This window comes from Myotis myotis, unplaced genomic scaffold (genome assembly GCF_014108235.1).
Source record: "Myotis myotis isolate mMyoMyo1 unplaced genomic scaffold, mMyoMyo1.p scaffold_m19_p_4, whole genome shotgun sequence".
Classification (NCBI taxonomy): domain Eukaryota; kingdom Metazoa; phylum Chordata; class Mammalia; order Chiroptera; family Vespertilionidae; genus Myotis; species Myotis myotis.
In genome coordinates, this window is record NW_023416346.1 from 58846151 (window position 1) to 58858742 (window position 12592).

Consider the following 12592-nt stretch of genomic DNA (forward strand, 5'->3'; position numbering starts at 1 on the left):
ACCGACGGGCCCCGCTTCTATTCCAGCGACGGGCCCAGCCGCGCGCGGTTTCCGCTCGATCCCCGGGAGGGGGCGTGGAAGAGGCAGCCAGTCAATGATCCTCTCTCGCTATTGACCTTTCTCTCTCTCTTTCCTTCTCCCTTCCTCTCTGAAATATATATATATATATATATATATATATATATATATATATATATATATATATATATATATATATATAAATTAGCCAGACCCGCCCGAGTTTCAGTCTTCTTGACTCTGCGCCTTACCAGATGTGCAACTTCAGGCAAATGATTTACCTCTTTGTACTCAGTACTCAGTTTCTCATCTGCAAAATGGTACCTGCCTTATAAGGGTTTTTTGTCAAGCTTAAATGAGATAATCTCTGGTTCAAATAAAACTTTTGATTTAAAAAAGAAAAAACCCTGCTCTTGATTACCATCCTGCCATATTCACTGTCTGTACAGTGTAGTGTGATGGCTTAATCTGTCTCCCTCTGACTATGTGTTATTAAGGACATCAGAGACTTGTCAGATGCCAATTTGTATAGCCATTTCCAAATTTGATTTTCATTTCTGTCCCTTATTTGTCTCTATATAGAGAGAAAAAGGTAAATATTTTTTTTAAAGGAATTTGATTTTTTCAATAAAACTATGAAAGTATCATCATGTGAAGATTCAGGATTTATTTCTTATGTTTACTTTGCTGCCTAGTAGTTTCCTTAAAATCCATAAAGGCCCTGACTGGGTGGCTCAGTTAGTTGATTGCGGTCCTGTACACCAAAAGGTTCTGTGTTCAATTACAGGTCAGGGCACATACCTAAGCTGCAGGCCGGATCCCCAATCAGGATGCATATGGGAGGCAACTGATCTATGTTTCTCTCTCTTCCTTCCTCTCTCTCTCAAATCAATTTATTTTTAAAAATAGGGCATATCCTCAGGTGAGGATAAGAAATAAACAAACAGCCCTAGCCAGTTTGGCTCAGTGTACAGAGGGTAGTTTCGATTCCGGTCAAGGGCAGATGCCTGAGGGCCTGGTGGAGGCAGCCTGTCAATGATTCTCTCTCATCATTGGTGTTTCTATCTCTCTCTCCCTCTACCTTCCTCTCTGAAATCAATACAAATATTAAAAAAAAATAAATGAAAAATTAATAAGTAAAATGCATGTGGGGTGGGATGCCATAATCTCTTTGTGTTTGGGATCCCTAAATTGTTTAAAATAGTCCAACCAAACACTATTAGCTTTTGCTTTTCTATCTATTGCTTCTTAGACTTCTTGAAGACTCTCTGCTTTTCTTCATGTGGAAAACAATAGTGAATTTATTTATTTTTAAAAAAACATGTTAAGTAAAATTATAAGGGATATAATTTATAAAAATCATGTAGATGGTACGGAGTACAATTTAGCAAATAAAGGGTTGTGTTTACATCCATGGGTGATTTAAATATAGAGTGTCCAAAAAATGTATACACACACTTTGGACAATTATAAAGGTAGTGTTTATTAAAAATACATTTCATTTTCAAAAATGAAATATCAGCTGTTAAAGTGTGTATAAATTTTGGGGATACTCTGTATTATTTGATAACCTGTTAAAGAGTGTTATCACTTGTGCTGTTTTTATTATAATATATCCACTTCATTTTTCTCTCATTTCAGCACTTGCAAGTTTTTTTCTACAAGACACTATGTCTGAGAGACAGCAACAACGAAAATTTGTTCCTCCATTAGTGAAATGTGGGGCATACAAAAATGAAGGTAAAAATGATTTCTGTATTATAGTATTTTAAGATAAAATTCTAACATTCAACTTGAATTTCAAAGAGAGTGGCAGGGTCTTAGTTCCTTCAGGCTGCTGTAACAGAACACCAAGGACTGGGTGATATATAGACAACAGATTTATTTCTCACAGTTTTGGGGTCTCTGAAGTCCAAAATCAAGGCATGAGCAGGTTCTTTGCCTGTAAAGATGAACAGATGCAGAATCTCTCATTTTATAATAATATTCCACACTTTTTCAAAATCAGCCTTTTACCATTATTTATTATAGCTGCCATTTTCAGTTCCTATTATATGTCAATCACTGTGATAACCTCATCATATAAGTTATTTCTTAGAAAAAATGTTAAGAAGGTATTATTTTTAATTTATAAGTGAGGTATATGAAACAGAAAAGGCTAGGTTATGCCGTGGTAATAGACAATCCCCAATTGTCAATGGCTTAGTCTTCACTCCTACTACGTGAGCATGGCAGGTGCACGTCCATCACAGGATGATAGATATTGGGGGGTCTTAGCAATTCTTATTGGAACAACTTGAAGACCCAAAATGACAAAGGAGCCACCACTTAGAAAATTGTCAGTGACTGTGCCTAAGGGGAAGAGGGCCCTTGAGTAGGGGGATCTCAAACCAACAACCATATGTTCTTGCCCCCAAGTAACACATGTTAGTCCCATCTCTTAGAGGCAGAACTAGTCACATAAGCATCCCCACCCATACGGGGTCAAACAAGAAGTGAAGTTCTACCAGGTGTCTACAACTGGGGAGAAATGGAAACACTTGGCAAATAGCACCACTGAATACCATATGGTGGAATTGAAGCTTAGGGTCAGTAAGTACTCCCTAAAATCACATAGGCAGTAAGTGACAGACCACGTTCCATATATATATATGTAAATATTTTCCAAGTCCATGCTTTTTCTACTGCTACTTTCTTCTACATTTACACTATCTTCTTAAATGAAGTTCATATCCTATATAATATCCTATATAATATCCTATATAATATAAGGGGAATATGCAAATAGACTGAATGGCAGAATGAGTGGAACACCTGTGGCCCCTTGCCCCGCCTGGCCCTGCCGCCTCCAGTGGGCACCCTACCCCTACCAGGGGTGGGGCTGACCGGCAAACTGCCGGCGTTGCCGGTCGGCCCCCTTGCCCTGGCCGGCCCCACCCCCGATTGGCCCCCTGCCCCAGTCAGCCTGCCCTCAATGGGCCCCCAAATTTGTGCACTGGGCCTCTAGTATATTTATAATAAAACCTAGGGGCCCAGTGCATGAATTTGTGCACTTTGAAAGGAACTGTGGGCCATGAGGCTGCGATGGGCACAGGGGTGGGTCTCGGCCCATTCTCTATGCCCCTGCCTGGCCCATCCCACCACAGCCCCAGTCCACTGTCTGCCGGAAGCCCTACTCCCACTGCCACCTCTCCCACGTGCTGATGGCACCAGCCCTGAATGCACTCACGACTGGGGCCAGCACCAGCCATGGGTGCAAGTGGGGATGGTACCATCAGTGGGTGCAAGTGGTGGCTGCTGCCCCAATTGCCCTTCAGGAGCAAGGGGAGGTGGAGAAGCTGTCAGGGGCGATTGGGGTTGGCAGCTGCCGCTCGCACCTACTGACGGTGCCTAGTGATCGGGGCTGGTGCTGGGTGCCGGCAGCAGGTGTGAGCTGGGCTGGTGCCGGCAGCAGGTGCAAGCACTGGATGGGACCGCGGCACGCAGGAGCAAAGAATTTTTGGTAACCATCAGAGGCTTGCCCCAATGACTGCGACTGGTGCCCCACCTTGGTCTGATGCCCCTGCTCACCTGCTACACCATTCTGCCATGGCTGATGCTGATGCTTGCCATGTTCCGTGCTTTGCTTCCTGCTGCCAATGCCCACCACGTTCCATGCATGCCCCCTGGTGGTTAGCGCACATCATAGTAGCTGGTTGTTCAGTTGTTCCACCATTCAGTCTATTTGCATATTAGGATTTTATATATATAGATTCCTTTACTTCAGTGCTATAATTCTATCTCCCTTAATCATCCAATCTTCCAATAATGGAATTGAATAGACATGATTGATGGACTTGGTTCAAATTCCCAGGGCTATAAGCCACATGTCTTTTCCAAGTAAATACTAGTAAGTATATTGCATATTTGGATATCCATGTATTCAAGGACAAAAGTTATAAAAGAAAACACAGTGGTAGATGAATGATTGTTCACTTGTCATATACTTAATAAAAATAATTTCATGCCATCCTATATTGTGAAAAGAAATTAACAAAAATATGGGCAAAATTTAATGAAATTAATCACAGATATGAAAAGTTAAATAAAAGTACTAGATGCTAGTGCTTTCAAAATATAAGAAAATTAACTTCTGGCAAGATGGGTCAAGAAAATTAGAAGAGCCCTAGTCAGTTTGGCTCAGTGGATAGAGCATTGGCCTGCGGACTGAAGGGTCTTGAGTTTGATTCTGGTCAAGGGCACATGCCTGGGTTGTGGGCTCAATCCCCAGTAGGGGCGCATGCAGGAGGCAGCCAGTGAATGATTCTCTCATCATTGATGAGCTGCCTCTCCCTCCCTCTCTGAAATCAATAAGAAAATATGTAAGTATATATATAAAAGAAAATTAGAAGACACAGATAAGGCACTTTTGAATGGAGAAGGCATCTTGCTTGCACTTAACACTAAAAATGTAAAAGAAAAGACAGTAGGCACACCCCCTCCCCCGCAGGACCGAGGGCGGGGCGGGGCGGGCGGGGCGCGGGGCGGCGCGGTGCCATGGCGACGCGCGGGGGTGACAGCGCGGCGCACTGGGTCCAGGTACGCTCCCCGGCTGGCAGCGCGGGCTGGCGGGCGGGGGCGGAGGCCACTGAGTCGTGGCTTCCACACCGCCGCGGGGAAGATGGGCCCGAGGGGGACTCCCGCCCACGGCTCGGCCTCCCAGCACCTCCGTTGTTCCCCGGCGCTTGCCTTTTGGCGGCTTGCAGATGCCTCTGGTCCCCACGGTGCCTTCGAAAAGAAGGTAAAGGAAACGGACAGCATCTCCCTTTGTGGGGCGAGCGTTCTCCACCGCACTGACTGCGCTCGTTCTGAAAACACATTTCTGCCCTTCCAGGTCTGCAAGGGAAGCCCATTTGGAGGGGAACTCGGACACAAAAACTTCCATTTGTATTACCGTAGAGAGAGTTTCTGATTTGGCTTCTTGCAAAGCGTGTTCCAAAGTGACGGTAGTATAAATGCGTGATGCAGCGGAATAGGGAAACTAAGTTAAAGAGCCGTCTGCAGCCACCTAGTAAATCCTGTCTTCCCTAAGTCAAGGGCACTGCGCTTCTCCCCAACCAGAGGGTAAATAGCTTAAATCATCCTACTCAGGGGCACAGATAACAGAATCCAACTAAGTGGCATTTGCCAATTACACCCAAGGACAGACACATTAAGGAGAATCTCATTTTGGTACATCAGCGTAAAGCTGACCCTCCCCTAAGATCTCCCCCAAACACCGAGCCTTTAAAACCCCTGAAAATGAAGGTCCCAGGGCGCTCTCCCTCCAGGCAGCATGCTGGTAACATTCCCTCCCCCCTTAAAAAAAGAAAAAAAAGAAAAAAAGAAAGAAAAGACAGTATTGCGAAAAAGATATTCTGACAGTTTGAAAATTTATATTAAATGGATAAATTCTAGGAGAGACATTACCTTTTTATATTGCAGAAATAAAAATATGAATATTAAGTGCATTTTTGAGAAACAATGCATGAGAAGGCAAAATTATTGGTCAATCTTAGTTATTGAAAGGCAAAATAAATAGAAATAAGATAATAGCAAGGTAAATGGAGCAATGGCTAAAACAGAAAATACAGCATGACAAAGTTGTGTTCATCCAGAACTTGTAATGTCTGTTAGGAGATTCATAATGGAATACTGCACATCAACAAGATAAATTAATACTTTAAATAAGAAATAAAATAAGAAAAGGTTGATTATCACAAAGATTCTGGAGCAAAAAAACATACAGTAAAATTCAACAACCAATGAAGATTAAACAAGAGCATCAATAACTCAGTTAACTGGGAATACAAAAATACTTCTTTAAACTGATACCAGGTATTTAAAAAAACAGTACAATGAACACCATGCATAGCAGTAAGACATTAAAAACATTCCATTTAACTCAGGAGCAGCAAAGATGACTCATAAATAATCACTTTTGTTCAAGCTCTTACTGTTTCCTATGGATTGAATTAAACTAAAATAAATACATATATACATAAATTAATAAATGTATAAAGTGAAAAGAAAGAAAAGTGTATAATTGTCTTCATATAAAACTCCAAATATACAAAAAATTATAAAATAGTGATTAACAAATTTATTGTATGTAAGACTAGTATATACAAAATAATTGCAACAAATAGAAAATAACACTTTCATTATGAATATACCATTAGCAATAGGGGAAAAAAATTGATTCTGTGAACAGTACTCTGCATTGGATAACTTGGCAAGTAGTCCAACACTGGTAAAGTCTCATATGATTTCAAATGTTATAGAGATTGTAAAGCTTAAAATGAGAATAGAGACTGTGTGTGTGTGTGTGTGTGTGTGTGTGTGCACTAAAGCCCCTTGCATGTAGGGTCCCAGTCAGATCTCTGTGTATGAAGCATATGCACCATAGTGAGACTTGGACATCAAACTGAATAATGTAGGAGCCACATGAAGGCTTAGCTATGTATAATGGGAGAGGCCACTGGTATTTATGGGACAGCCATAGCGGGATTTCTAGAATTCAGTGTCTGTCATACATGTCAAGTATCAGAAAAACACCAGTGGTGTTTAAGCTATTAGAGTCCCATAGTGTATGTGTGGGCCTCCCCTAACTGTACGGCATCCAAACATTCTTCTCTGGCCCTCAAAGAGTTTTTGTATACTATCTATATTAATAATCTATGCCAATAAAAGGGTAATATGCTAATTGGACCAGGAGACCTTCCAGGAAACCGGCCAGGGAGGGCAGTTGGGGGCAAGCAGGCCAGCAGGGGGGGCAGTTGGGAACAATCAGGCTGGCAGGGGGGCAGTTGGGGGTAAGAAGGCTGGCAGTGGGGGGCAGGTGGGGGTGATTAGGCCTACAGGGGGTGCAATTGGGGGTGATCAGGCCAACAGGGGGAGTGCAGTTGGGGGCGATCAGGCCAACAGGGGGGGCAGTTGGGGATGAGCAGGCCAGCAGGGGAGGTAGTTAGAGCCATAAGGCCCGCAGGGGAGGGCAGTTGGGGGCCATGAGGCCGGCAGGGGATGGCAATTGGGGTGAGCAGGCTGGCAGGGGGGACAATTGGGGGCAAGAAGGCTGGCAGTGGGGGCAATTGGAGGCAATCAGGCTGGCAGGGGGGACAGTTGGGGGCAAGAAGGCTGGCAGTGGGGGCAATTGGAGGCAAGCAGGCTGGAAGGGGGGCAGTTGGGGGCCATGAGGCTGACAGGGGAGGGCAGTTGGGGACCATGAGGCCGGCTGGGGATGGCAATTGGGAGTGAGAAGGCTGGCGGGGGGGCAGTTGGGGGCAAGAGGCTGGCAGTTGGAGGCAATCAGTCTGGCAGAGGGGGCAAGAAGGCTGGCAGTGGGGGGCAGTTGGGGGCGATCAGGCCAACGGGGGAGTGCGGTTGGGGGCGATTAGGCCAACAGGGGGAGTGCAGTTGGGGGCGATCAGGCCAACAGGGGGAGTGCAGTTTGGGGCGATTATGCCAGCAGCGTGGGCAGTTGGGGACGAGCAGGGGAGGTAGTTGGGTGCCATGAGGCTGGCCGGGGAGGGCAGCTGGGGGCGAGCAGGCCGGCAGTGGAGGGCAGTTCGTGGTGATCAGGCGGAGGAGGGGGCAGTTGGGGATGAGCAGGCCAGCAGGGCAGGGCAGTGGGGGGCGTTCAGGCTGGAAGGGAGCCAGTTGGGGGCAAGCAGGCCGGAAGGGGGGGGCAGCGAGGGCCATGAGGACTACAGGGGAGGGCAGTTGGAGGCCATGAGGCTGGCAGGGTGTTGTGGAGCGCGAGTGACAGAATGACCAGAACTCCAGACTGATTAAAATTTAGAGAGCCTTTATTGACTGGCCAGTGTCCGCTCCTCCACTCGGGAAGCCCAAGAGAGAAGCGGCCCCGACCATCTGCAGAGTCCAATATTTAAAGGGGACAACTGCATCCGTGTTCAGGTTCCCATAGCAAGCAAAGCCAAGTTACAAAAGCTAATTGCGTAGTTTTAGCCAAGCTACTCATCCTCCTCCTGTCACTCATTTCTGGGTAACGTAAAGGCCAGGACTGTTCTTAATTGTGATCTGTCTGTGCTTTGTAGGCTGTTGCTCAGGAGTGTTGATCTGTTTGTTCTTTGTGGGCCGTTGCTCAGGTGTGGGAGCTCAGTTCCTAGAAACTTTGCACAGGCTGTCAAGCGGCTGAGGTGGCTAGGGAATTAAGCAGGCCTAAAAGTTTTCCTACTCTGTAATACAGGGGAGGGCAGTTAGGGGCCATGACCCTGGCCAGGGAGGGCGTTCGTGGTGAGCAGGCTAGCAGGTGAGGGCGAGCAGGCCATCAGGGGGACACAGTTGAGGGCATGAAGCCCGGAAGGGGGGACAGTTGGGGGCCATGAGGCCGAAAGGGGAGGGCAGTTAGGGGCCGTGAGGCCAGCGGGGGATGGCAATTGGGGGTAAGCATGCTGGCAGGGGGGGCAGTTGGGGTGAGCAGGCCAGCAGGGGGCCTGTTGGAGATGAGCAGTCTGGCAGGGGAGGCAGTTGGGGGCAAGAAGGATGGCAGTGGGGGGCAGTTGGGGGTGAGCAGGCTGGCAAGGGGGGGGAAATGGGGTCAAGAAGGCTGGCAGTGGGGGGCAGTTGGGGGTGATTAGGCCCAGGGAGGGGTGCAATTAAGGGTGATCAGGCCAACAGGGGGACATTTGGGGGTGAGCAGGCCAGCAAAGGGGCAGTTGGTGGCGAGCAGGCCAGCAGGGGCGGCAGTTAGGGGCGATCATGTTGGCTGGGGGGGCAGTTTGGGGTCATCAGGCTGGCAGGGGGGTCAGTTGGGGGCCCTAAGGCCGGCAGGGGGGGCAGTTGGGGGCCTTGAGGCCAAAAGTGGAGGGCAGTTAAGGGCCATGAGGTCAGCTAGGGATGGCAATTGGGGGTGAGCAGGCTGGTTGGCGGAGCAGTTGGAGGTGAGCAGGCCGGCAGGTGAGGTAGTTGGGGGCAAGAAGGATGGCAGTGGGGGGCAGATGGGGTGAGCAGGCCGGCAGGGGATGCAATTAAGAGAAATCAGACCAAAGGGGGGCATGTAGTTGGGGGCGATCATGCCAACAGGGGGACATTTGGGGAAGAGCAGGTCTGCAGGGGAGGTATTTGGGGGCCATGATGCTGGCTGGGGAGGGCAGTTGGGGGTGAGCAGGCAGGAATTGGGGGACAGTTGGGGGCGAGCAGGCCAGCATGGTGGCAGTTGTTGGTGATCAGGCTGACAGGGGGTGCAATTGGGTACTAGAAGGCTGGCAGTGGGGGACATTTGGGCGTGATTAGGCCGAAAGAATGGGTGCAATTGGGGGCAATCAGGCCAACAGGGGGAGTGCAGTTTTGAGTGATCAGGCTGGCAGTGGGGTCAGTTGGGGACTCTAAGGCTGGCATGGGAGGGCAGTTGGGGTCCATGAGGCCAGTCGGGAAGGGCAGTTGGGGCCATGAGGCCGGTCTGGAAGGGCAGTTGGGAGCCATGAGACTGGCCGGGGAGGGTAGTTTGGGGCTTGCAGGCCAGCAGGGGAGGGCAGTTGTGGGTGATCAGGTTGCAAGGGGGGCAGTTGGGAGCTAGCAGGCCATCAGGCGAGTGCCACTGGGGGCAAGAAGGCTGGGAGGGGGGACATTTGGGGGCCATAAGGCCAAAATGGGAGGGCAGTTAGGGTCATGAGGCTTGCTGTGGATGGCAATTGGGGGTGAGCAGGCTTGCAGGGTGGGCAGTTGGGGGTGAGCAGGGGGGCAGTTGGGGGCAAGCAGTCTGGCAGGGGGGGTGAAATGTGGGCAAGAGGGCTGGCAGTGGGGGGCAGTTGGGGTGATTAGGCAGATAGTGGGGGTGCAATTGGGGGTGATCAAGCCAACAGTTGGAGCGTAGTTGTGAGCAATCAAGCCATTAGGGGGCACAGTTGGGGACGAACAGGCCATCAGGGGAGGGCAGTTGTGGTCATGAGGCTGGCAGAGGAGGGCAGTTGGGGGCCATGAGGCTAGCCAGGGACGGCAGGTGGGGGCGGGCAGGCCAGCGGGGAGGGGGGGGTGGGCAGTTGAGAGCAAGCAGGTCGGCAGGGGGGGTAGTTGGGGGCAAGAAGGCTGGCAGTGGAGGGCAGTTGGGGGTGATAGACCAACAGGGGGGTTGCAGTTGGGGGCGAGCAGTCCGGCCGTGGTGGGCAGTTGGGACCAATCAGGTTGGCGGGGGGGGGGGTCAGTTGGGGACGAGCAGGCCAGCAGGGGAGGCAGTTGGGGGCCATGAGGCTGTCTGGGGAGGGCAGTTTGTGTGAGCAGGCCAGCAGGGGGAGCAGTTGGGATCCATGGGGCTGGCTGGGGAGGGTGTTGGAAGTGAATAGGCCGATGGGGGTATTCTTTTGGGGGTGATCTGGCCAACAGGGAGAGTGCAGTTGGGGGTGATCAGGCCAGCAGGGGAGCAGTTGGGAGGGATCAGGCCGGCCAGGTAGGGCAGTTGGGAGCCATGAGGCCGGCAAGGGACAGCAGTTGGGGGCCATGAGGCTGTCTGGGGATGGCAATTGGGGGTGAGCAGGCTGGTAGGGGGGGGCAGTTGAGGGTGAGCAGGCCATCAGGGGGGGCAGTTGGGGGCAACCAGGCTGGCATGGGGGCAGTTAGGGGCAAGAATGCTGGCAGTGGGGGCATTGGGGGCTATTAGGCCAGCAGGGGGGGCATTTGGGGGCAACCCGGCTGGCAGTGGTGGCCAGTTGGGGGTGATTAGGCTGACAGGGGGGTGCAATTGGGGGCAATCAGGCCAACAGGGAGATTGCAGTTGTGGGCGATCAGGCTGGCATGGGGGGGCAGTTGGGGACGAGCAGGCCAGCAGGGGAGGGCAGTTGGGGGTGAACAAGCCAGCAGGGGTGGCAGTTGGCGGCAATCAGGCCAGAAGGGGGAAGCTGGGGCAAGCAGGCCAGCAGGGGGGGCACAGTTGGTGGTGACACAGGCCAGCAGGGCGTGGGGAAGTTGGGGGCGAGTAGGCCAGCAGGAGGGGCAGTTGAGGGCGAGCAGGCTGGCCAGGGAGGGAAGGTGGGGGCAATCAGGCAAGTGGGCAGGCAGTTGGGGGCAATCAGGCCATCAAGGGGGGGCTGTTGGAGGCGAGAAGGCCAGTGAGGGGGCAGTTTGTGGAGAGCAGGCTGGCAGGGAGAGTGGTAGGGGCATTGAGACAGGCAGGCAGGTGAGCAGTTAGGACTCAGCGGTTCCAGATTGCAAGAGGGATGTCCGACTGCCAGTTTAGGCCCGATCTCTGTGGGATTGGGCCTAAACTGGCAGTCAGATATCCCCCAAGGAGTCCCAGATTGGAGAGGGTACAGGCCCGGCTGAGGGACACCGCCCTCCTGTGCATGAATTTTGTGCACCAAGCCACTATTCCCATATAATAAAAGTGTTATGCAAATTGACCCTAACAGTGAAACAACCAGGAACGACCAGTCACTATGACTCACACTGACCACCAGGGGGCAGATGCTCAATGCAGGAGCTGCCCCTTGGTGGTCAGTGCTCTCCCACAGGGGGAGCTCTGCTTAGCCACAAGCCGGTCTGACAGCTGTGAGCGTAGTGGTGGTGGCAGGAGCCTCTCCCGCTCACTTGGCAGCGCTAAGGATGTTGAACTGATGGCCTAGGCCCGATCCCCCGGGGAGCGGGCCTAAGCCAGCAGGTGGACATCCCCTGAGGGGTCCCCGATTGTGAGAGAGTGCAGGCCAGGCTGAGGGACCCCCCCACACTGAGTGCATGAAGTTTCGTGCACCAGGCCTCTAGTGTAATATATTTAATTGAGGATATGTTATTTTTATGAAATAGCTAGAATAAGGTCTATCATAAGCAAATGGGAAGCTTGATTAACAGAGCACTTGACAACAAAATTGGTTGCAAGCAAAGGGACCTAAAAGAAATGGGGATCTGGGATAGGTTATCTGACCTATGATCCAATTGAAGTTAGAGGATGAAATATTGGTATTCCATGGCAGGCAGTGGTAAAACAAATGCAGGAGCTATCACCTGTGGACACTTGAATTGAAATGTCATTGAATGCAATTTTGGATGGACCAAGTAGCTGCTGTTAAAGACTCAGAGGACACCCCTTTCCCCACAGCATAAGGGGAATATCTTCATTTTGAAGTGTTCTGAAGTTGCTGAATTGTGTAGGCCTCGGATGAGATAGGAGATACTGCCATTGACATGGCTCCCTTATTTCAGTGGGTATGGTGGAATTCTGGAGTCATAGGGCAAGTAGAAGTACTTCACCTCCCAGGTCAAGGTGAGTGCTGTTTACCATAATAGGTAGCAGAGATGGAAGGGTAGTGATGTTTTTTTTGAGCTATAGAAACCTTTAAAGGTGACTTATTGACCAGAAGGGTAGTGATGTTTTTTTGAGCTGTAGAAACCTTTAAAGGTGACTTATTGACCAACAGATCTTTGGGTCTTGAAATATCTGAACATTCTCAAAAGTTGCATTTGATCAGTATAAAGATAAATTAAATCTATCTATATATATAAAAGGCTAGGTGACCAACTGTCCAGCCACCCGTCCATCCATCTGTCCATCCGATTGTCCAACCGACCAATGGACCAGTACATATGACACGCATTGGCAATTTAAAAA